This window comes from Solea senegalensis, linkage group LG9 (genome assembly GCF_019176455.1).
Source record: "Solea senegalensis isolate Sse05_10M linkage group LG9, IFAPA_SoseM_1, whole genome shotgun sequence".
Classification (NCBI taxonomy): domain Eukaryota; kingdom Metazoa; phylum Chordata; class Actinopteri; order Pleuronectiformes; family Soleidae; genus Solea; species Solea senegalensis.
The window spans coordinates 14,811,362-14,836,556 of NC_058029.1; the positions used below are offsets into that span (position 1 = coordinate 14,811,362).

The 25,195-nt window shown below is 41.3% G+C and overlaps 2 long non-coding RNA genes across 3 annotated transcripts in view; one reads left to right on the forward strand and one right to left on the reverse strand.

Annotated features, from left to right (window-relative positions):
- Positions 1–25,195, forward strand: part of LOC122774950 — a 94,752-nt gene that overhangs the window by 4,278 nt on the left and 65,279 nt on the right. The gene's annotated exons all lie outside the window — the stretch shown is intronic.
- LOC122774951 overlaps positions 1–25,195 on the reverse strand; it is a 170,434-nt gene that overhangs the window by 2,415 nt on the left and 142,824 nt on the right. The window contains exon 5 of the long non-coding RNA XR_006361037.1: positions 14,684–14,788. This is a non-coding gene — a long non-coding RNA (uncharacterized LOC122774951). The remainder of the gene's footprint in view (positions 1–14,683; positions 14,789–25,195) is intronic.

The following is a 25,195-nucleotide window of genomic DNA, read 5'->3' on the forward strand; positions in this document are numbered from 1 at the left end:
TTATTTTAAAGCAATTATACACTTGACATATTTATATCATCCTAAATCTTACACAAAAAAAAAAGTTTACCTTATACTTTAGTTTACTTCAACAAGTTGTTTTCTTTACCTGTGGGACATGTGTTTAATCTGCATTCACTCCCAGGTAAAATGGCTCTGCACTGCACGTGGGCTTCTCCTTAATTTGCTCTAATTTTCTTTTATTTGTCGCGATCCTTACTTTTGAAACTCGGGACAGTATGTGATCAATGTGATCTACTTCGTCAATGGGATCATCTAAACACTGATGAAAATGGTAACCGCTGTAACGTTATCACCGAGCAGTTGTTTTCTGGCACGTCAGTGACATCACGTGGGGGTGAAAAAACACCACAGGGCCAAACAACCACTGAGAATGGTGTTAATCACCTTATTTTTAGCAGATTATAAATCCCAGCTATTTGTGAAAGAGACTTAGTTAGTTTTCATCATATATATAAATATAACATGTAATATGGAATTGAATGTCTAAAAAAAGGTTTATAACTCGTGGAGTTCTTAACCTATTCTTCTCTATCCATCAATGATACTGTGGATTACAAGTGTGTAGATTCAACCCCCGACCCCGTTATTGAACTTACGAGTAAAACAGAAACATCAGGTTTAGTATAGCGAATCACTGTGACATTCGCAGCGCATGCCTGCTACGACACAGTATGCCTCGCTGTGTGCAGCCTTATTACAGCGGTTGTCTGTATTACCATTATCAAGTAGAGCAGTTTTCATAGCATTTGCCAATTGGTGGACGCCCTATGAGGTACGTTTTGTTTAAATGCTCCAGTGGGAGTGGAGCTTTTAAGGCTAATCCACTGAGTTACAGGAGGACAACATTACCACAGCAATCCGTAGTATCTTCCAGCTCAGAAGTCTCAGTTTCCCTCAAAGCTGGAAAACTCATTAAAATGGGCAATAGTCTCATGCCACGTCTTTCTCTGCAGCATATGTGCAACTAAATCTGTGTCACCACAATCTTTCATTGATGTGAATCTGCTATTACACTAATACAACGGTACTTTATTCTGTTTCTGATGAAGACAGATGGGGCTCACAAAGCATGTTGGAGCAAAGTAATTTACCTTAGGCTCAATGAAACCAATTCTACAGACGTAACCATGTTTTATTACTGTTATGTACATGTCCGTGAGCTGGGCTGATGTTATGCAAACTGCATTAGAGTAGAACACTGAACACTGAATAACTAATCACTGGCATGAGCTTAAATCTTTCTGACATACCATGGTCAGCCTCAGGGAGTCTATCAGGTTTAGTTTTACTACTCATTTAATGTAGTTTGAGGGCAATGCAGCTTCCAGTTCATTGTTATACATTTACATGTAGGCCTATACCAGTTGCGGTCCAAATTGGTGTTGTAGTTTATATGTGGAAGTCTGTTGACCCATTATTAATGATGGCATATACAATATTATTGGGATTGAAAGCACTTACAATAAGTTAATCGTGATGAATTTCTGTGATCGTGTTAATCGTGAATGAAGACAAACAATCAATATTTCACAGGAGTGACTCACCAGCATACAATGCTTGTGATCTGTTTCTCAATGTGCCTTTGGGGAACGACATCGTTCCTGTTTTTCTGACCACTGTAAGTGCAGAAGGCTGTACCTGTTAAATAATCTAAAACAATATGGTACATTGCAATTTTTTTTGTCAGGATAATCGTAACATAAACTTTTACTCTCGTCCCGTGCCTGCCCACGACCATGCATGTTTATGCTTTGCCTTATTCTGAAATGTTTGTTGGTTCATCATGGGCAAAAAGGTCACTCAAATGCTTTTGCACATACCCAGTAGTATGTGGTGTGACAAAGAAAGGGAACACTGCTGCAGATGAAAACAGTATTATAATAATGTTCCATTTTCCCAGGCACAGGGAGTCACACACAATACTGTATTGTGTCTACAGTATAGTAAAAAATACAGTGCAGTAAAACATTAGGCCCACCATTACTAATCATGAAGACAGTCCTATTTCTCCAAGCTACAGGCATGGTGTGGTCATCCTGTTGCACACTTTCAGAGCTTAGTTTTAGCACTCAGCGCCTGCAGCCGTGAGATAAGTTAACATGTTCTACTGGCATGCTAATACATACCAGAAAAACCGGGGGAAAGGAATAAATTATTATCTTTATGACTGCGCATCAGGAAAAGTGTTAGGAAAGAGGGGAGGGATAGATAGAGAGGGAACACAGGGAGATGAAGCAGGGAGAAGAGACAAATGATGGGCAGGAAAAAAAGAAGGAAAAAGAGAGAAACAGACTGAGAAAGATATGAAGAGCCAGAAACGTACAGGAATAATAATAGCATGACAAATCAATCAGAAAACACAGAACTATAAGCGTTGAATCAAAATTCATTGGATGAGAGCCTGCATGGGGTGCGCAGCAGGTCTAATTGTCCTTCGTCCTGGCTCTGGCATAGATATAGGGACACAATTTCCAATAACAGCTTTAGCCAGTTGTCCGTCTGTCTATTATAGGCCAACGTATTACCTCCATAAATGCACAGCTTGTTGTTGTCTGGGGACGGACTGATAATCCGTCTAAAGACTGAGGTTTTGTCAAAGCTAAATCTGCTCCTCACACAAACGCACACAGGGAACAGGCCTGCATCAGCAATACCCACATGGGAACACACATTCACACACGAACCACACATGGACACGGGGACACACACATATTAAGACACTTCCCCAGACAGACACATGTGTGAAGACTCGGACTTTATCACAGACAAATCTGTTATTGTCTGGTAGATAGGAGATTATAAAGCTGTGAGATGTGTGATTTTACACACACACACCCACACACACACACACTCACAGATGCGTCATTAAAGGATCTACAATGGCTTCAATATTGAAAGGAGAGTGCAGTTAAATGATATCAGTGCTGGTGAGCTTAAGTACTGTGACTGACTGCGGTTTAAAGACTCAGTCATTCATTTCAAAGACAGCGTTGATTGTATGCACTGCTGTTTGTACGCTCAGACATAATTCTATCATGCATCTTTAATGTTAATGAGGTGTAAGCAGACATAGTGAACCTGGAGGCAGACTCACACATATGCAGCAGCGGCGTCAAATATACAAACACCTCTCATTCATTTTGAATGAGGCAACGTCAAGCATTGCTGAAGTGTATTGTGGGTCATGGAGGGGGGTTCGAGAAAGGCTCAACTGTCCAAGTGGCAGTGTAAATGCCCCGGTATAGTAATTTCTGCCCCACCAGTAGGTGGAGAATTAAGCCCCGTTCAACAAGCAGAAAAAACATTTTGCCAACAGAAGAAGTAGTCGCCAAGGATAGTCACCCGTGCCTCGACCTGGCGACCCTCGAACCTCGAACCTCGAACGGCTGACACCCCGACTCCCCTGCCCGACGGTCCAGACTTGTACCGCCACCCGATGGTGAAGTCAGATACTACAGGACCCCGATGCGCGAGGGTCTGCGATATATGTGCACGGAAGTATAGCAGCGCCTTTAGCCAATCATATCAGGTGTATGCATTTCAACAGAACAGTACACAGTCCAAACTAACACTTTTCTTGTCCGACAGTGTGCACCCAACAACGGCGGATATCATGTCGCAATCATTTTAGCAGCATTTGTAACTCTTGGTACAAAGATGGCCGTGACAAACACTGCTCTTCCAATAGCTGAAGCACTGTAGCTTCATTTAGCTACTCTTATTCTAGAAAGTGCCTCAACAGTAATTTCCTTTACAGCAGTGTTTCCCAAACCTTCTATACGGGGATCTACTTTGTAATCGTGTGGAGGAAAAAGTAGTAGACAATGAGTGAGTGAGTGAGTATTCAACCATCTATTTTCAAGAATGATTCTGGCAAAATAGCAGTTTGGTTAATGTGTGTAAATGTTTCATAACAGCAGTTAAGAAAATGATCATACTTACTGTCGTTTGCTGACCCTGCAGATGCATGCAGTTTTCATGAGAGTTACCACAAGTCTAAACGTATCCATTTGAGAATTGATTCAGCCAGTTCAGTATGTGCAAGGCCTGTTTTTCAGTGTGTAGTGAACAGTCTTGCAGCTTCTCCTGACTTCTCCATATTTACCACTTTGATGGTCAAAAGCAAACGGACAGTGACCCAGATAATGGAGCACTGATCCAGTTGTGTTTGAAAGGCTCACGTTGTGCCTGAGCGAAGGAGAGAACTCTGTCACAGGCTAATTGAGCTCTAGCAGTGTCAGACCAAAGTGAGGGAAGAGAAGCAAGTCGTCTGCACTATGACAGACGTCAATGTTGCCAGTAATGGAAGAGAGTGAAGGTTTTTACGTTGTCTTCACAAAACAGGAAAAACTGATTTGTGTGTGTCACTGCCCACAAACTTCCACGTGGCCTTTATACGTTGGCATGTTTTTTCTTTGGGCTTCTGTACATATGTATCTATCACAGAGCATACGTGAACCTGATGATGCCCTCTTTTAGACCAGGAACAAACAGGGCTGAGCCTACAATGCATCCCAAACCTGGAGGAAGTTTAGACTTCATAGATGATGCAATGTCCTCTGTCTCTCATCCAGCTACATATTTACATGTAGAGGGAATATCCTCACACATATGGAATATGTAGCTCCACAACATACAGTAACCTATGGTTCAAACTCAAAGGACAATGAAACTCTCCAGTGTTGTTTTCGAACTGGCGTCTTCTCATATTCAGAGAAACTGTGATGTTGTTGACAGTAATTATTTAAAAATGTTTACTTTCCAAATATGAACATGTTATGACGTTCTAAAAGCACATGAGAATATCTAATGTCTCGCCCCAAACGAGATACAAATCTTGCTGCCCTGGAAGTGTTTTCTTTTCATTTTTGACTTTACCTATTTAATGATTTGCCTTCATGGTTGAGTCAGGTAATTTCAGTCTTGAGTGTTATTGAATATTAAAATATAACTGTTATTTGAAATGTAATGCCATTTATTGCAGCGTAACTGCTCACTAAATTCAGACTTTACAGATCCAGTTTTTTTCTACAACATGATCTAAACTGAGAAGGAAAGTCTTTTGTGTGTGCGAGGCAGCAACTTTGAATTTGACTCGCACATATTTTACCACAAACAGACTATTTTGTGGTGCAGTTTTGAATGAAGCGTTGGTTCATTTGAAAGGGTCTGCTGCTTGAGCTTTCCATCTTTATTCAACACCATTCCCCACACACACACACACCACCACAAAGAAACCCTGTGTATCAGACACACAACTTTCAACAGTCATAACATTTCATTGTTTATCAATTCAACAGTTTCACAATACAGCTTCTGTTGTTCTTGGAGCCTTAAAATGTCAAATTAAATAAAAAATGCGGGTCTAAATTATTATTATTTTTTTTACTTGTCTTGATCTGCATGTATAATGTGAATCCACAGTAATGTTGCCATAAAAGCTGTCATATCGTACAGAGCTGTAATCTTGCTTAGATTAACAGTAGCTGTCAGATTAGAGGTGGGTGGTACATTGAACAGTGAGGAACAACTGAAAAACAAGGAATACCTAAAATAATATCAGGTGTTTAAATGATATTGTGTGCTTTATGTGTTATCTGTTATAGTCAATACGACTTATCCAAAAAACATATTTTGTATTGTGTCTTTTCTTTGCTCTGAGACATGTTGTCTTGACTGGAGTTATGAGTGAACCAGATCTGTTTTGATGGAGATATCTCTGCGCTCAGCTCGATGTGTTCTGATAATCTCCTCTAACGCTAGCTGAGATACAGTATCAAACTTTAAATTGCCCTCAGTCTGCCTTTGTGAATGGAGCGCACCTCTTTCTTTCTTGGTGTTCACGACTCACAACAATTTTTTTTTTTTTCTTCTTTTATCAAGATGACAACGTGAGATGAAGATTTCTGCACTAATCCCTTGGAGTGATAACAGATCGCTTGTTAACAAGTATAGCAGCAAAGCCTTACCCAGCAATATGGCAGCTGGACCAGACTTTATTTGGGAAATATTCATGTGTGTTGTTTAAAAACTGAAATCATCAATATACTTTTTATGTGTCTGTTATTATTCTAGTAACAAAATAAGTGCATACTGTGGCATAGCTAATACGATAGGATAGACCATTCGTTTTGTTGAAAATTAAGTCCGAGGAACCTTTAAGACATTGCTATAGAACTATTTTCTGGACATGAACTCTGGAAAATGTCCATACAAGTGGATTTTGGACATATTCAGAACACTGGTAGGGACATTTCTTTGAAAAGGTACAGGAAAATATCATATTTGCATTGTCATATTTTAGAAAAATGCCTGAATTCATAAAGCAGTTTTAGAAGAACTAAATGCCAGTTGCATTAAGAATTGTAAGACTTTTGGAAGAATATGTCCACATAGACCTACTCAATCAGTTCTATTTGTGTAATCTACTGTATCGCTCCAAATTCAAATTACTGATGCCCACATTGCTGACACAGTGCTGGAAGATGGTGTTGTATAACATAATGCGAGATGACTCAAACCTTATCTGTGATTGAGCTCATCTTTATGATTCAAATCACAGATAATTTGTGTCCGGGAAACTGCCTGCATGGGAGTAGAGTGATGGTGACCGTAAAAAGTTGGGTTTCCTGGAGGCAGATTATGCCTCAGAGCATGATAGCCTTCCTGTAAGAGTATCTGCACTGACACCATTTTCCAGTCCAGTGCGAAGCATAATCTGAGTGCCTGGAAATGGGATGAATAAGCCCAACTAAATGCCCTGCTCTAAATTATGCAGTAGTGCCATGTAAAATGCAGCCTTTGCTGGAGACGAACCCGGTTTCTTTTCTTTTTTCTTTACTGCATGCAAGAGTTAAGCAGGAATTTACATTTAATATAAAGCCTCTTAATATTGGGCACACTTAAACATGTATACTATAGCCAACTGAATTTATTTCCACCTGCTGTGATTCTTGTAATGTGCTTTTTTTAATATACAGATTGTAACTTAAATCTTGGGCTTTTATAGACAATATAAAAGCTGCAGTGAAGAATAAAGGCTGACATATTTCTTTTCAGGTGCTTTCACATGAGGTCAATGTGTAATCTCTGGAGGAAATGTGGCTGAATAAGGCCAAGTCATGCCCTACTCTTATTATTATGCATCTAATTACCATGCGTCAGCCGTTAGCTATTCTGTACTGTGCTGTGTAGCCAGCACCAGTTCACAAGGTCAAATTCATGGTACTTGTTAATGTCCTCACTGAATAAAATTAAAATGTGACTCAAACTGTGCATCTACTGTATGTGTGTGTAAATTGCTGACAGAAATGATCACACACATGCATGTCCCCTCCCAAACACACACACACACACACACACACACACACACACACGTTTGGTGTGCAGCCTGTAGCGGTGTTCACAACACCTCATCGTTAAGCCACTGACTAACAATTCCGCACTGAATGAGAGTGGAGGCACATTTATTTTCAGTCAAGGTCAAGGCTCCGTCGGTGGTTGAGAAATGAGCTGAGTAAGAGTGAGTCATGCTTTCAATTATGCATCAGCCTTTTTAGCATGCACACTGTCTGTTAGCTTTCAGATAGCTTGTCAGAGGCTAGGCTTAACGGTGACCCTGTAATCTGTTGCTCGGAAACCAAACAGAGGATGAATCAGCTATTTCCAAATTGAACGGTCCCTTATGAATAAACAATAAAAATGATGATAAATAATCTAAATTAATTATATCTAATCAAAAAACCCTGTATTTGTACATTTAATCAACTTTGTCTGTCTGTCTGCTGTGACTGCTGCACCAGTATAGGCTGCTTTCAGGCTAATATCTTGCTAACACGACTAATTAGCTCTCTTTCCAAATTAAAGTGGTCCCATGTAAACACCTTAATTGGCCTAAAGGGAATTAAGAATGTTCGCATGCAACTTAATTGTTCATTAATATGACTCATCCTCACTTTATATTCCAAATTACCTTACCTTCATATCACCACCTCAGGCAGCCTAGAGGAACCTGACTGGCCTCGTTTCTGCCTAAAATTAAATTCGGAGGAATTTGAATATGTTTGCACACATTAAGTTAATCCCTGTGCACCAATCAGGCTGCGTTTCAGTCGGGCTGGGGATAATCCACTTCCATCCTCGACAGTATGTGTGAGTGGTAAATGTGATTCTCGGTTGAGTTTTTAGACCCTTTTCCCCCCACAGTTTGTGTTTGCATGTGCTGCTGGTGTTGTATACGGACAGACAGTGGAAGCTTTAGCCCGTACCAGCGACTCACTAAGCTCTTCGGTGTTCTCTGCTGTGTGTGGTAATGAGAGCAACTGACACAGTGAACTGTGGCCACCCAGACATGCAAATATCCAGTATGCATTTGCCCTCTCCCTTTATTATTCTCATTCTATTTTTGCTCTTCCTTCTAATTTATTCCATCATTCTTTACCCTCCCCGTCTTCCCGTCCTCTATGTCTCTTTATCTCGTTCTCTGACTTAAAATTTCTCCCTCACATAGAGACGCTGCTGGGCCTCTGTAGACCGCAAAAGCACCACGCCAGCCCCTGCTCCAGTTCACCGCGAGTTCACTCAACACTGACATAAATCACGCTGGACAGAAATGTAAATTTGATAGTGACAGTGCGATGGCACCAGCCACAAATGTTACCTTTACCACTCAAAACTTCAGGTACCAATTTGCATTCACTTGAAACGGTATCTCCAGACTTTTAAACAAAGTCTTGTCACAGAGGCAGTCAGCATGTTCAGACTGATAATATGCTGTCATTCCGTGACGATTCATGTACCCCAGGAGCTTCCAGGCGATCTAAAAATAATCTGTCATACCTTGTAAATGTATAAAACTCTGTATTTGATTCAACGTCAACACCAAACTAGAGCAAGTGCATCCGGGGACATCCTTTCTCAGCAGGTGCGAGAGCAATAATTATAATATTCTTGTAAAGCAAATATTGCAATGTGTTGTGGAGTAATCTTGCACAAGGTGCATAACTGACAGACTGGTTTACAGCCCGATTCACAGTCTGAGAGGCCAAGCTAAAGAGAGGGTGGAAAGACAAGTTGTCCTTGTCATGTGGAGTATCTTTTTTTTTGGACTGTGCCCTTAGACAGAGATGTAAGATTCCCTGCTGAGCACTGTACTCTGTCTCTGTGTATGTCTATCTCCTCATCTCAAGCTCCCACACACACTCACACACACACACACACACACACACACACACTTTTGCTATACCTTCTCTGCCACCTTTTCTTTGCCCTCTAGTTACACTTTGACGCTCCCCCTTTTCCTTTGTATTCCTCTCTCTGTTTCATGTTTGTATGCATTTCTGTCTCTCAGTATTTACACTTGAAGTTTCCTTTCCCCAATGTGGTCTGCTGTCACAGTTGGGATTCCTGTCTGTCTTTTTCTCTCTTCCTCACTATTTCTCTTGATCCTTGGCGGCCTTTCTGGCTGCCTGCCTGTCCGTTTCTATTTCTCTCCCTCTGTATGTGTCTGCCAGTTTCTCTTTGTCTGCCTCTTCCTCCTACTCTCCACCTCTCTCTGACTACATTACTGCATTAATGTATCTTACCGTTGATGGATTTTCTTAAATGTCTTAAAACACTTTTTTTTTCTTTTTACTTTAACTTCACTAAATGATCCACTTTAGTTTTCCATAGTTGATCAGCTTGTTTTGCTTCTGTGTCATGTTCACTAAGTCACTGTCTTACATATAGTGGTTTGTTCATCCGATCTCTGTGAGAGTTTGCTACTTCAGAAGGTTTCACTCCTCAGATTACCTCTCACTTGCACAGGGAGGATGATAAATTATTACTTTTTGAGGGGGTTTTGGATTGCGTTGCTCATTCCTCGGGTCGCCACACTTGTTTAACTGCACCAGTAACGCCACAGGGTGATAAAACCAGGATTCCAGAGGTGGGATTGGTATGTAAATTGCAATGTAGTCCTTAGCGCATTGTAATTTTGAACACATCATTTGCAAATACTCAGTTTGCAGACCTTGCTCTGAGCAAAAGTAATGGTCCTGCCCCCTATTTCAACAATTTGTGAAACTAGATATGCTTACTAATCATCGTGTAAATATATTTTCTTGCGTTGTCTAAACATCTTTGTTTTTTTATATGGTCAGCGTTTCAGACTGACTGCAAATGATCAGTCACTATTATGGAAACAAGGGATGGACCTCATATTTTGGTTATGGTAAATCTCAGAAGAGGAAAAGTGATAAAGTGTTATGACAGCTAGAAGTATGAGGTCATCACATAGTGTGTACACGTTCACCCATATGGTCTACTGTACTTCCTAGTGTGTCTGTATATGTCAACCCCAACAGGACATGTCCAGGCGCTCAAACTGAATTCATTTCCAACTGTCCTGACCACTGGCAGTATTATTTTGAGCTGGGGAGCCATAAAACTCAATTTCCCATGGAGGGTGGCTGAGGGTGGGAGGACATTTTGAAGTCTAAATGTTCTTATCTCATGCACTATTAAGTGAGGCAGTGAGTTGTGTGGGTAACACAGTTTAGAATGCATCTGTCACAGCCTCAGGGTAAGTGCACACACACACACACACACACGTACGTTCATACAGATGTGCACGTGTATTTAAGTATGCCGACACATATAAAAACACAAGCATGTCACACACACACACACTCTGTCTGTCTGTCATTCACACATTAACACACACACACACACGCACACCCACAGTGCCTCAGGGCTCCATATCTCTACTCCTATATGGCCTCGGTGCAGGTCAGGGGGGTCGGCCGAGACTCTCGCTTCATTAATCACAGCTGGGAATCGAGCAGCCTTTTTATGTATATTTTCCATATGTATTTACCCTTTATTCAACTTTGACTAGCTGTCATTTAATTAATTCATTTGATCACGTTGTAATCCAGTTGAGAGAGTGGTGCACTTGTCTGAAACGTGACTTTACCAGTAAGACATAGTGTTGTATTTACATGATATTTCTCTCAAAATCAAGCATATTTGTAGATATATTGTTTATTTTATTTGTTTCCTTGCAAGCAATTAACCAACAAGCTTTCCTTAACCCTTAGTTAACCCCCACAGATCTGTGCCACAGGTGCACCCATGGTAATAACACACCACTCCTTATATGGACATCTTGGGGGCGTGTGTGTTTATAGGTCACATTATTCAGGCTTTAAAAAAAGGTGTTTTGCTTTTATTGTTGAGTCTAATTTATGATTCATTTATGATTAGGAGTGATATAAAGTTGCAAAGATTGTGCATTAGACACAAAATAGATTATTTTTGTTCATGAAAAGGAGTTTGACTACTTTGCTCAGGTGTGTTTATACAGTTGGTCAAAAGGAATCATCAGGTTGTCGAGGTTGTGCTGAAAAAAGCATATAAGACACTCTATTTTGCACATTCTTATGCCCTCTGTATATCGTGTACGTTTAAACATAGTAATGGAAAAAGTTCTAAGGGTTAAGCCGCCCTTACAATTACTGACTCTTCACTGTGAATGGGCGTTATCAAGAGTAATCATATGCAGCAGCATAAACAGACGCATGAGAGTAAGCACACACAGAGTGTTTAAGCTTAAACTTTAACTCATAAACACACGTTCATCCCCAGAGCAGTTAAAAACGATAGATGGCAAACGCTGCAGTCAATTGTAGATGTGACACTTATGATGAGAAGCGTTGGTTCTTTTTGTCACAGTGTGTGTGAGACAGAGCTGGAGGCAGAAAGTGTCAGCAATCAGTCCATCTGTGTGTGTGTGTGTGTGTGTGTGTGTGTCATGCTCGTCGGTCGCTGAGTGGAAAAAAATAAAAACAGGACAGCAGATAGAGCTCGAGAGATACTCAAAAGAGCGATTCTTTTTGGTGGAATATTTTGACTTTTCAGCACGCACACTTCCATGAAAGCCCATAAGTACTTAATCTCCACTCTAAGCTGCCCTCGCGAGGATTTGTGTTTTCAGTCACTTTTCACTGTTTGCTGAAAATTATATAGTGCTGTGAAAAAGTCTCACGGCGCCACCTGCGTTGTTGTTGTTGTTGTTTTTTTTACGCGTGTCAAATGCTGTGATCGTTGGCATTTCGATTGGAATGATGCGACTGAAAGTCGGTCTCGTGTATTCGCAAGCTGTCAATGAGTTTGACTCATCATCGTATACGGCACATGCATGTGTGAATACAGACGCAAGAGCTCAGGATAAAAAAAAAAAACAACTTTGAAAATATCGCATTACAGTGTTCACGTTTGAGGGAGGTGCAAAAAGTTTGCATGTCGATAACAACGGAATGCAAATGAGTTCAGTGGAAACAGATTCAGCGACTAAAAGAGGATGTTCAGAAATCACGTGACCAACACGCCCCCTCCCGCCTTTGCATTTCTCTGTGCTGGAAAAGAGGACGAAATGAGGGATGCAATGAACACGACCCTGCGTCAACAGCTACTGCCGCTTAACAAGTTGCGCCTCCTTATTTACTAACTCCTGATGTGTGCTTTTACCAAATGTTTGGAAAATCCGGCCAAAGTTTCATACAACCCTAGATAGCGAGCGCGAGGAAGAAGTTATAATATTTGCACACTCTTGCTCATACTATTTACTGACTCTCATGCTCACTTGGTGCATGATGTCAGTTGTACTGCAAGTGCCAACGCGACATCTCTCGTGAGTCGACTCTAATTAGCTAACATCAGGTGTTTCTCCTATGGAAAGTTCTGTGTGTGTGTGTTGTCGGGGAGGGGAGGATGCAGGCGACTTAGAAGGAAGGAGTATTTGTGTCTCGTTGTGTGCTTGCCATGAAGAGGTGATGTTTGATGTGTGTGTGCATATGAGAGGGTGACGGTGGGTGAGGGGTGCGTTCGTGTCAGCACAATCTACATGGAGGCAGAGCAGAGAGGAAGGAATGTGAGCGCGTTTGCTGTCTTTTCCACATGGGCAAAAAAAGCTAACTGCGTGCAACAGTGCAGGTGATAAAAAGGTGCTCACATTGCACCAGTGGCCCCCTTGTGGTTTCACTTTTATCAATTTGTAAATGTCACGTCAATGCGGGGGTCACTGCTCGTTAAAAACTCTCAGCTCTCAACAAACAAATCCTCAAAACTTGTCTTCTGTTGATTTTCTGTTATAGCTCCCCACCCCGTTTCCCCAGGACTGATTTTGTTGGTGCATCTCAGAAAACACACAGCACTTCGTTTAATGCTTTTGCTGAGTGTGTAACACAGTGCGACAGACTGTGTGTGAAGTGCTAAGTGAGCAGGAGACTCTGCGACAGTCTCTCTCTCTCTCTCTGTCCCACTGCAGCGCCCGCCAACAGCACGCTGCCTTGGCAGAGAAACTGTCCATTTTGCACAGCTAGTGGTACCACTGATCAAATGTGTTTTCCGTGTCTTCGTCTGAGATCTGGTAGCAGCGTGCCATCTAAACTCATCTGGCATTCTGCATTCACGCGCGACGCGAAACGCACCACGGCGTGTACCGCTCAGATAGGGTGAAGAGGTTCAGCGAAAACTTCTGACGGACACCTTAAAGTGGGTTTATCAACAAAGCTCTTATGTGCCAGAGAGGGAAAGAGCAGAAAGACAAAGTGATGAAAGTGGCAATGGGGCCCTTTCTTGTTTCAAATTTACCTGAGAGAAAGACTGGAGTGTGAGAGAGAGAGAGAGAGAAGGAAGATGGGAGGAAATGTGAGTGAGCTGATGAGTTAAAAGAGACTTTTATCTTCCTTAACGCCTGTACCCATCCCCGGCCTCCTGTTTCTTTCCCGTCAGTCTGACATATTGTCCATTTTCGAGAGAAGGAGCCTTGGTCGTATTCTGTCAAACGTTTCCTTCATGAAAACCTGAAAGAACAACAAGACCTGGCTTGTGTTCATGGCTTGACACAAGGAACCGAGATCAGTGCCTGTAACGTGCGCTATGTGAGTTGCGCTCAGCTCTCACCGTGACTTTAATTAACCACCTTTTAGCCTCCTTGCAATTTTGTCCTGTGCTATTTTTGATAGGACCCAACAAGCCTGTCTGTTCAATTAATTATGCCCAAAAGTATAGGGACATCCCGAGGCTGCTTATATCATGGAAATTTTTTTTTTACCACAGCCTTCTAAATTTGGATGGGCAGGGTTAATTAGAAGCTGCATTTGGTTGCAGAGCTTTGGCAGCACCACTGAGTTTTTATCCAACCTTAAAGCACACCAGAGGGCTGTTTCGGTGTCTCAGCAGAATTAAGCACATTGCATCGCAAAGTGTTGATGCCGCTCACAGCCCTGAATGATTTTTTTTTTGTCCTGCTACTCCTCATCGCGTGCTTTGAACGTTTGATCATGCACCTGCCTCCTGTAATTCCGAGGCGAGATAAAAATAGTAGAAGTTACACCTGTGTGTAGTTTTATCAAAATGTGTGTTTTTTTAATCATTGCTTTATTTAACTGCAACTACTGAGACAAGTCCTCAGTAATTAACCCATAAGTGATGTCTACGTGCCTTTTAACCTCCATTACGTGAAACAACGGTCTCATGCGATGTGACTTTGCACGTATGATATATCTGCATTGCCGACAGCGGAGTGCAAAGTGAAGTTCAGCCCATTAAATGGATCTAAGTTATCCTCAGGCCTCTTTTCAGGGTTTTATGAGGGTATATTTCACTGACTCACTGGTACAACGGAGCAGGGAAATCCTTCTCTTCACGGTCTAGTTGGGATGACTGATGCAAATATGCTGCTGCTGAGTCCAGACACTGACACCATCATCACACTGACCTAGTTAGAGAAAGAGAGAGAGAGAGGGAGAGAGCAACATAAGTCATTTCCGACATACATTTATTTTTGTGACTCCACACATTTTAAATAGTGTCCAGGGCCATAAAGCTTTGATCCGTGCGAAGCTACACTGTGATGTGGGAAGGAAAGATATATTCCAGGTCATTTAGGACATATGTTCCGTTTGACTGGGACATTTTCTGGATATAAAAGAAAAAAAAGAAACAGCTTCAGATGATTTGTGATGTACATTCGTTATATATGTACTTTTCCCCTGTGCCTCACTTTCCCGGATGACACATACTGTAGTCAGATCTGATTTCTGTGCCGCTGTCTTTTTGACATCAAAGCAACTGTTGGCTTTTGGAAATGGTTGTGATTTCCATTATCTTATCAGATTTTTCCTATTATCAGGAGAAGACTGTCATTGTTTTCCAAAACAACCCTCTTAGAGAAAACATGCACGTTTTCTAAACGGCCATGTTTTGTTTTTTTTGTCGATTGTGGGGAAAGAAAACTACGGAATGAACTCTGCGCACTCTTTTGTGCCAAAGTGTGACAGCGAGGTTTTCCACCCTAATGGCTCTTGCGGCGTTTCAAAGAGAGTAACTTAACACCTCCGCAAAGTCTTGTCTTTGCTGACCTCCAGGAACCCGTGACATCACTGTAGGGTGTGGTCACCTGAAGCAACAAAGCACATGCGCGACCACATCCAGCCGCGGCCATCAGTGACGCCGGGTGTGGTGAGTGAAGACACTGGCTCGAAACCTTAGACCTGAGGGTGGTGAGACGCACCGATTAAGAGTGAAAATCTCACGATAAGCTTTGCTCTGTAATGACATCACACTCTGTTTTGGAATGGCCACAAGAGCGAACATGTCATGAAAATGTGTAAACAAGTTTTTTTTTTTGTTTTTTTTACACTTTTATAGTCGACAATTTTGAAAGAGACAGGGAATCAGAGCGCAGACGTCCGTCAACCCATGTCACATAAAAACTCCTGTTCTGTGTGTGTGTGTGTATTGTGTGATGACTGTATTTACATGATATGATATAAAATAAATAGCTTTCTGAGAGTCACGTGACCACCTCTCTCACCTGTGACGGCGCGGGCCTCCACTGTTCTTGTTTGCATTCAGCGTGAGCAATGGTGGCCCTCCTGCTCGTTAACCTTTCCTAATACGACCTGCATGTATTAATAATGCTCCATGGGAAAGGTCAATCGATGTATGCGAGCATGAGTGTGTGTGTGTGTGTGTGTGTTTGTGTAATTGTTTGTCACAGGGAATACTTATACAACCTATAAGTGGTCCAGTATAGAGGGTATATGAGCATGTCAGGGAACTAAATTGAATTTGCTCTTAATAATTAACCACGACTAATGGTTTGATGTTACAGTGCATTTGTTTGTCTCGGGCTGCCAGCACAGTTTGTGACTTCATTTTATTTATTTATTTTATTTTACCCTAAAATTAATTTCTGATCACAAGATTTACAGCACCTTCATTTGCACAGAATCACCACGGTCATGGATATAATTGCTGTACAGAGATAAATGATGTAATTGAATTCAGCTTGACCTTAAGGGTTATTATAATCATTGTAAATGTATATACCTGACCTGAGTGACCAGGTTAGGGGGTCTGAATTGATTGTCTCATTGAGATGTTGACTGCTGAGTCCACACTGACCTTTTTAGTGGGCTCGTGCTCAGAAATGCAGCTGTTTAAAAAAACAAACACATTTTCTATGCGGGGGGAAAAAAAAAGAGCACAGAGAGGTGATGGACACAACGTGTCAATTATGGTCTTTGCAGAGGCTTCATGGTTCATAACGTTTAAGGATGACCTGATATACTTTTTACAAGTCCAAGTCTCAAGTCTCTGTTTGGCTCTGTCCCTAACACTGCATTGTTGAATCGTATGAATTCAAAGCATGTACTGTAGTGGTACGATCCGTACAGTCCAGGATTGAAATGGATCATTTGTACGTTTACTCTGAAAGGTCTACCGCAGTGCAATTTGAAGAAACACGCAATACACCCTTCAACTTCATGAATGTATTTTGCAAAACATCTATTGAAAACAAACCAAAACGTGACACAACTACAAACAAGTGAGGATCAATATTTCTTGTTATTTAGCAAGAAAAACTCGACTCAGACTTGAGTGCCCATCTCTGCCTGATACTATTGGTATTGGTATCGGTCTGACACTGGCTAAAATCACAGGAACAAATATTGGAAAATGTGATACGATAAATTGTAAAAAAAAAAAAAACGAAAATGTGTCTCTAATCAAAGGCAGCATGCAGGACATGTTCATTTTTTGTCCATGTTCCGTTATTTTACTGACAAAACAAACGTGAGAGAGACAAGCTGTGGCACATGTGGAGTGACATGCGTCATGTGTGTCGTGATGAACATTGGCTGAGTGCAGTGACCTACTCTGAGGCTAATCCACATTCAGAGAGGTCGCCAGGATTAAACACAAAAAAAAAGTCACGACAGTGAGCTGTAGAGGTTTTTAACAATAAACTGCTTGATTTTAACCCCACGTGTACTGTGTGTCATACACTCACAAATGATTTACTTTAAAACAGCACTCAATGCAATGTCATGATAGGAAGAGCGACGCATCGTGTGGCTTATATCGCATATATGAGCATGTGTTGAGCCTGTCTTCACTGTTAAAGTTGTTTAACTTTAAGATCTGGGTTCACACTGTCTAGAGCTAGACGAGTAATCATGACGTAAACTCACGAGTGGGTTGTTTTTGGTAACCTGTCCTCTCTGGTGAGAGATTGGCAGCGTGAGGAGACGAAACACACCTGATGCCAGTCCTTGTAAAACCAGTGAAGCATGACTGTCTGCTGCGAAAACCCCCAGAGGGCATACAACAAAGAGCACAGTTAGTTGCGTGATAACAAATAGCATCATGCGTAAGTGTCAGCGAGAAATACAGCTCGCAGTATGAAATATTCACACTCGCACAGATGCACCGAAATGAGTAAACCACGGAAAGGTCAAATGCAGTGTGAACACCTTTTGTGTTTTTGGGGGAGCAGACAAAATGTAAGATCCCCGCGTCTGAGATGAAAAGAGTAAACAGAGGTTGTGTTAAAGAGACAAACTGTGTATTCGTGTCAGCCTGTCTGTGTTCGCTCGCCTGCCAGGTGAATGTGAATGATTCACTCAACCACTACCTCACCCTCAAGGCAACAGTTCCACCCTGAAACTGCCTCTTTCCCGCCGGTCAAAATATACTGTTTAACCAGGCGGCAGTTCGGCTCAGTGTCTCTTTGGCGTGTCAGAGCTTAGCAACACACTTGCAGATTTCAGCTTTCATGTAATTGCAAGCCACCAGAGACACACTTTTTTTAGGTCCCAACCAGGAAAACAGCCGATACAACCCATTGCAGATGAACATTTCATGTTTTCTCGGTGTGTGATTTCCAATCTGACTCGGGGCCCGATAAAGCCGACATTGCTGTTACTCATTCCCTCAGATCCCCTGCCTCCGTCTTTCCTAATCAGATTTCTCTGCTTGGGTTATTTATCATCGCCAGCTCTGACTGTGAGTGATACTTGACTAATGGGTTTAGCATTCAAATCTGCGGGCTTCATGCGACAGAATCCCAATAAGGGCTGTCATTCCTGTGGTGGTGGCGGCAGCTTCAGAGTGGTGTAAATAAGAGAAGAATGACATTGTTGAAATATGCATTCATGGCACGGCTGATTTTACATTTGGTTGGATTTGTATTGATTTGAAGGTGCACAAATGAAAAGGAGACAGGGAGGGAGAAAGTGAGCAGGAGCGGGAATACTACAAACAGGAGGAAGTAAAACAAAACAAAAAAAACTACTTTTACTCTTCTGTGTTTTTGTGGACAAACCAAAATGTATTCATTTATTCCATTTAGAAAGCGTTTGTTTTGTTTTTTTGCCTCCTCATTTCTTTTCCAGGGTGACAGGAGGAGGACCGTGACTCACCAAATGTGCAGAGGAAATAAACAAATAAATTCAACAAAACAAAGTACAAAACAGAGGAGTTCTCTGATGGTGTGGTGAGCCCATGCACACCAAGGAGACTATGTGGTGCTGACTGACAGTTATGGTTATGACAATAATTATAAGTCATAAACCAACAGCTGCTTGAAACCATGTCTTCCGTCTTTTTTCATGACTGCATCTGCACTGTGTGGTAACATCATGCGGTATCTGGCCATCGCCGTTTCTTGTGTCTTTTTTGTTTTGTATAATCTGCAGTGATGACAGAACTGTAAATTACAAGACAGCTGTTAGTCAGTCCTCATCCATTTCGTTCTTTCGTTCTATGATATGTGGCGGAGTGTAGGCTATATCATTGTGAAGTGTTTGATCTGCGACCATGAATTAACTGAAGCAGAGATAATGAGACAGCGTGCATATGTGTGTGTGTGTGTGTGTGTGTGTTTGTCAGACTCTACAGTCTTCACTGACCTGCCACCTGTGCCATGTAAATAGCTCCACGTGTGTGTGGGTGAAAAGCTCTATGAGGCTCAAGGGTGACATTGGGAACAACCTTATCCTCTCATAAGTCATCAGTATAACAAATGACATCACTTCTAGAAACAAAGGAGTTTTTTTTTAAAAAAAAGGTTCAGAGTGGAACCTCTATCACCCCCTGTTGATTTCTGAGTAATTACCAAAACATTCTGCAGTCTCTAAGACCTTGTGTATGACCTAGTTTTCACACACACACACACACACACACACATACAGAGAGAGATAGTTCTTGTTTAAACTTCACTTCACTAGTGTTACTTGTCCAGACTGCATCCAGGAAATTTAATTGGAGCTGCATGTTGAAGGAAACAGCAGCATTTGTGATGTAGTCAGGCATCTGTTCAGGTACTGCTGGATTGCTTTTGGCAGAGCAAACTTTTCAATATCGCACAATCGTGTTCGCAAGCAGACTCAATTGTGATTGTGACTATTTGTGCTTTTCCACTACACAGTTTCAGCATGACTTTTTTTTTTTGCTTTTCCATTAGGGATAGTTCCTGGTACCAGGCGAGCAGAGCCAATACTAAATGTGACGTCAACAGACTGCTGGCCACTGAAGTCATGAGCATGACAATCGTACACAGAAATCAAACTGAACAATGCCGAACTGTAGATCAGTTAAAAAGACTTGAAAATTCCCGAAAACAAGCTTTAATCTCCAACATTTGACAAGGACAGTTCTAAAATGCCAATATTTAACAGAGGAGTCTGGATTATTTAGCGACAGCACTGGCGAAAGTGGTGAACCCCTTCCACCGCATTTCAGTTAAGTGACTGTGTCATACGGAGTCTGTGCTCGAGTCATACTTTTAAATAACTGAGTCTAATGACTCAATACACCAAAAACAACTGCTTTACAAGTCACTAGTTTGTGTGTGTCGCGTATAAAACAACACAATGGCAGTTTCACGCAGCCGTGCAGTGATGACTCGATATCAAATTGAGTAGAGCCGACTCATGCCGTGCTGGAACTGTATATTGGAAAAGCGCCACTAAATACAATTGTGAAATTCTACTGAGTGTCAAGGTTTATTTTTAGTAGTGGAATCAACTTCTGAAACTTTTCATTGCCATAGTCTAACTGCATGAAGCCGTCCAGCTTTACTCGGGCATTACTTCTTCTGCCTTGCATGCTCAGTCGTTGTGCAGGGTGGAAAAGTTGCCACAGACAAGAAAACGAAACCCTGCTATTGTGCTGATGTGCTTTATGAGCATTGTGTGAACTGATTTGGTTTGAATGCAACAGACATTTTTCATTTGCATGTAAAAGTTACAAACCACAGCTGATCCAATGGGTTAGTCGGGACATGCACCCTGTAATGCTTCGTCAGCATTGTGCTCATGTGTGCAAACGTGCGTAACCGCATACACATGTGACACCAGTTGACACGGATTGTGCATCTTTAATAACGGTTAAAACAGTGGTGTAACATTCTGTCAGTGCTCATCTGTGCGAGCTGACGTGATAAAAACTTGTGCAACCTGTTAATCAGGTGGATTTTGACAAGGTGTGAAACACTTTCACAACCGTGATAGTATCACTGGACATGTGTTTGTGTGTGCGTGTGTTGTTGCTGGTCTTGGCATGTGTCAGCTGATGTTATGATGATATGTGTTGACAAACTAGCAGGATGTGCGTGCCTAGTCCTGGTTAGGAAGTAAAAATCACTTGACTGCATTTTACAATTCATTACACCTTTCATTAGCTGTTTCACTCCCCTCACTTTACCTCCACAATCTCCATAAGCAAGCCGATAAATAAGAAGTTTACTTTTTTAATTATCAAGATTATAAACAGTCATGCTCCTTATATGACTCCGTTCACTGACGACCAAACAATATTTATAGAATTTGCAAGATTCCGGAGATTAAATGACTTTTAACTGTCACAGTGGGTCTTTAATTTGACCCCTCGTATTCTTTGATGGATGACAGAGGCCTCGGTGTTCTTGTATCATTTTGAGTTAGTGTGTGTGTGTGTGTGTATGCTACTTGCCTCAGCATGAGTTTAAGTCTCCCACTTAGCTTTGTAATTACCTTTTTCCAGCTATGATTAACTGAGTTAGTGGGGGGAAAAAAAAAGAAAATCACTGCAGCACACAAATGCATGCCTATATGTCACGTTCACTAATTTGGGATTATCATTTGGAGAATAACAGAGGAGGATTAAAAGAAAAAGAATAAGTCAAGATGGAAATGTTGCCATCTGCATAATTGTATTTAAAAGCTGTGAATGTGAATACTAATTAGATACAACTTAAAATGTATTCTGTGTTGTAGTGTAGATGTAGAGGACACTATGCAAAAACAAAGGGATTTAGTACAGAGAGAGAAAGAGAACCTACTGTGAATCTAAATCTTCTTTTTCCTCACTTTTCTCTTTGTGTTTACTTTTCCTCTCTCGTTCACATAAGTTTATAATTTTAAATAAATACCAAACACTCCAGAATTTAATGTACACACACACACAAACTCGCGGAGGGGACGTACCAGCAATCCATCAGCGGCACAGCGACGTTTGCATGAGATTTCTTTATCTCAAAAGTGTCACGAGCACTCACTTTCATATAAAACTTGACACTTAATGAACGTTCATCTGCTCATGGCACATTGCAGACTGTGACAGAAGGACAGGGGAGTGTGTGACGGCAGAAGGAGGAAAATCTACAGACAAAAGTCATCAAACTCAATTTGATTTCAATAAACGTCAGAAGATTTGATTTCTTGACGGAACAAAACTCCCATGAGCAGAGAGGAGAAAATAGAAACGCACAGACTATTAAAACAGACTTTTATTTATAGGAAGTTCCACAGATAATTACTTGGAGCATGTGTTCTGGGTCGGTCAACCAGTTCCTATGGTGAACCCAAATGTTCTTTAATTTACATCTGTCGCTCTTTGCCACTCTGTCTACTCCTGTCTCCTTTGCCAGCCTCTAGTGTGCGTGCGTGCGTGCGTGTGCGTGTGTGTATGCGAGCAGGGCTTAACAAATGTGCAATTGTAGCTATGGTTGAGTCTCATTTCTCATCTCTGTGTGTGTGTGTGTGTGTGTGTGTGTGTGTGTGTGTGTGTGTGTGTGTGTGTTTTGGTGACAAGAAAGCCACAGATTATTGCTCATGAAATGTTATTCATACAAAGCAGCTGTAGCGTGACTATCCCCCTGCCACAGCACTCAACAGCCTATTGGAGAAACACAACAGAACAAATCTCAGCGAAAAATAACAGTCTGCAAATCTCACATGGGATGTTTTCTCTCTCACCTCTCTTCATTTCTGCTTTTTACTGCTTTTACCCGGAGGGAGGTGCTCGCGGTAGGTGACAGTGGAAGTGTTTTTATTTTTAATTAACAGAAAAAAATTGCCACATGTCTGTGTGTGTGGGCATGAGTTACATGCAGTGCCGGTGTGACGTGTTGCTCGAAACCCTTAAATGGTGAGAAGAGGTGTGAAGAGAGGAGTGCAAAAGGTAGTTCTCGTCATCCCAGCCGCCTGGATAACATGTTGCCATTATGCTTCCTGCAAAGCACAGAAACACAATATGTTGCCGTTATGTTTCCGCAAACCACGGATAGGTTTGAGCTTATGTTTCCAAAGCAATACGACATTACTGTGTTTCAAGCGCCTGTGGCGCTTTGAGTGGAAACGGTGGTGATGATAAACGTTTCCTTATGTTTCAGCACAGTGAGTAACCTGCCATAAAGTTTCCGCACAGGCGGCACCTGATTGTGTAGAATATAAAAACGCAATGTTTAGTGATTTAGAATTTGTGATTTTTGCACACACACCAATTAGTGAGGCCGGTCCAGTCAAATAATAGCATCATAACCTATAAACAACAAGATCTCCAAATGTGTTCCCTTTGTTTTACATTTAATGAAGTATCTTTTTACAAAACTGGAATTTCAATATTACTTTACAATATTATGCAAACGTTGACCATTTACACGTCTGCATAACAACTTACAGATCACAGTGGATCTACAAAGGAACTAAACATTTAGCCACAGGTATGTGCAAACTGGCAATATAGTTTTTCACATTATAACAAATTCATCCTGCGGGCCGGATTGGGTGGGCCGGTTCTGGCCCACGAGCCTTGCCTTTGACACCCCTGATTTAACTCATCCTTATTACACACCATTGATTGAACCAGCAACCCTCCAGTTACAAGCAATTTCTTTCCTCATGGCTATAGGTTGCCCAGACTTAACTGAAAGGTTATTGTCACAAATATGACTTAACACATAGATAATCTGCGTATTAACCTGGCAATAATCTGCGTTAAGTCTCACTGATTTTGCTAAATTTCCAGATCTTGTCCACATATTTTCTATACATCCATACAGCCCAGTCACTCAAAGATGTATTTCTTCAACCTGACTCCTGGGGTTCCAACCATTCAGTTCACATATGCAAGTCACAATTGGCCCGCTGCCGCTATCAGTAAGCATTCATCTGATATTGTTCTAGCCTCTGCTGCACAGGCGATTCTGTGCTCCACATGATGTCTTTTGATGTGCCACACAAACCTTCTCCATGCAACATTTGGAGCAGAGACAGGTCGCCGTAACACACTCGTTTAATTTTAATCTTAGATGATTTAGATCTCTGTTTGTGCATCTCCACCTGTGTGCTCCCCCCGAGCCTGGGATCACATCTTAATGACCACAGCGAGTGAAAATGACGCAGGTCCACAGGTACATGAGCAGCTTCAACGACATACTTTGGGTCACTATGATGGAGATTTCTTGTCCTGCGTGGCAACGGCGGCTCATGGACTTGCAAACTAATTGTGTACAAGCATATTTTTGTTGGACTGACGCTGATAAAAAGGGTTAGTCTTGGCTGTACAGGACAGATCAGGGAGAGAAACAACTGTAATTTCACAGCAGCGAGGATGTGCACATGAAGAAGCAGTCCTCATTCTCAGTTCGTCACACCTCATTTCTCTTGCTCTCCCCCTTGCATGCGCTGTTTCTCTCATTTATTTTGACTCCCCATGTGTTGTTTGCGTCTTCCCTCCTTGTCACTTATCCTGACTCGTGTTTTTTTGCCTCCGCCCTCTTGTCTGTTTTTAAACTGGATCCTGTTATTTTCCCCTTTACTTTGTTTTTCTCTGCATCTCCTCTTTTTTTTTTTCCATAGTTGGTTTCTGTGATTTCGTCCCTCAGCTGTTGTCTGTGAAATCTCTGTGATCTCATATGTGACTTGTTTATAACTATAAATGTGCGAGTGAGTAACAGTACAAGGACAACTGTACTAATGTTCATGATCGCCGAAAACTATTGTATTTAACCCTGTATTATTTTATTGGTTTCATCCAATTCATCTTTTTTCTTACTTTGATTTGCAAGAAGGAAGATATTTCATATTCAAAGAAAATACTTTTTCGACTAAGTAAATTTAATTGGTATATGATCTTAGTTAAGTTAACCTATGCAAGCTCCCTGTGATAGCGCTTAGCTACCGTACAAAAACAAAACATAAATCTCAACCTTGCACAGCTCATTCCTTCAATTAAATTCTCATATTATATTTTAAAAATAAGATTAAGATGTTATTTTCCTCTCTCCGCAAAGTCCTTGACTAGTAGCTAAATAAGCCTTAGTTGCTAAGCAACATATGATTGGAGATGTTTGGGCGGGCATGTTCATTGTAAAAGCACATTAATGTGGTTATATCTGTGCATGTGTACATTACAAACCTGCATATGTCAGGTGATAAGCTGATTCATAACCGTAATTATTTCCATAGTGGTGTATATAGGAATAGGGGTAATATGAGGCAAGCTTAACAGCACAGGAACATGAGTTGGAAGCCCATTATTGCATGGATGAATATTAAAAGGATTTTTCACATTT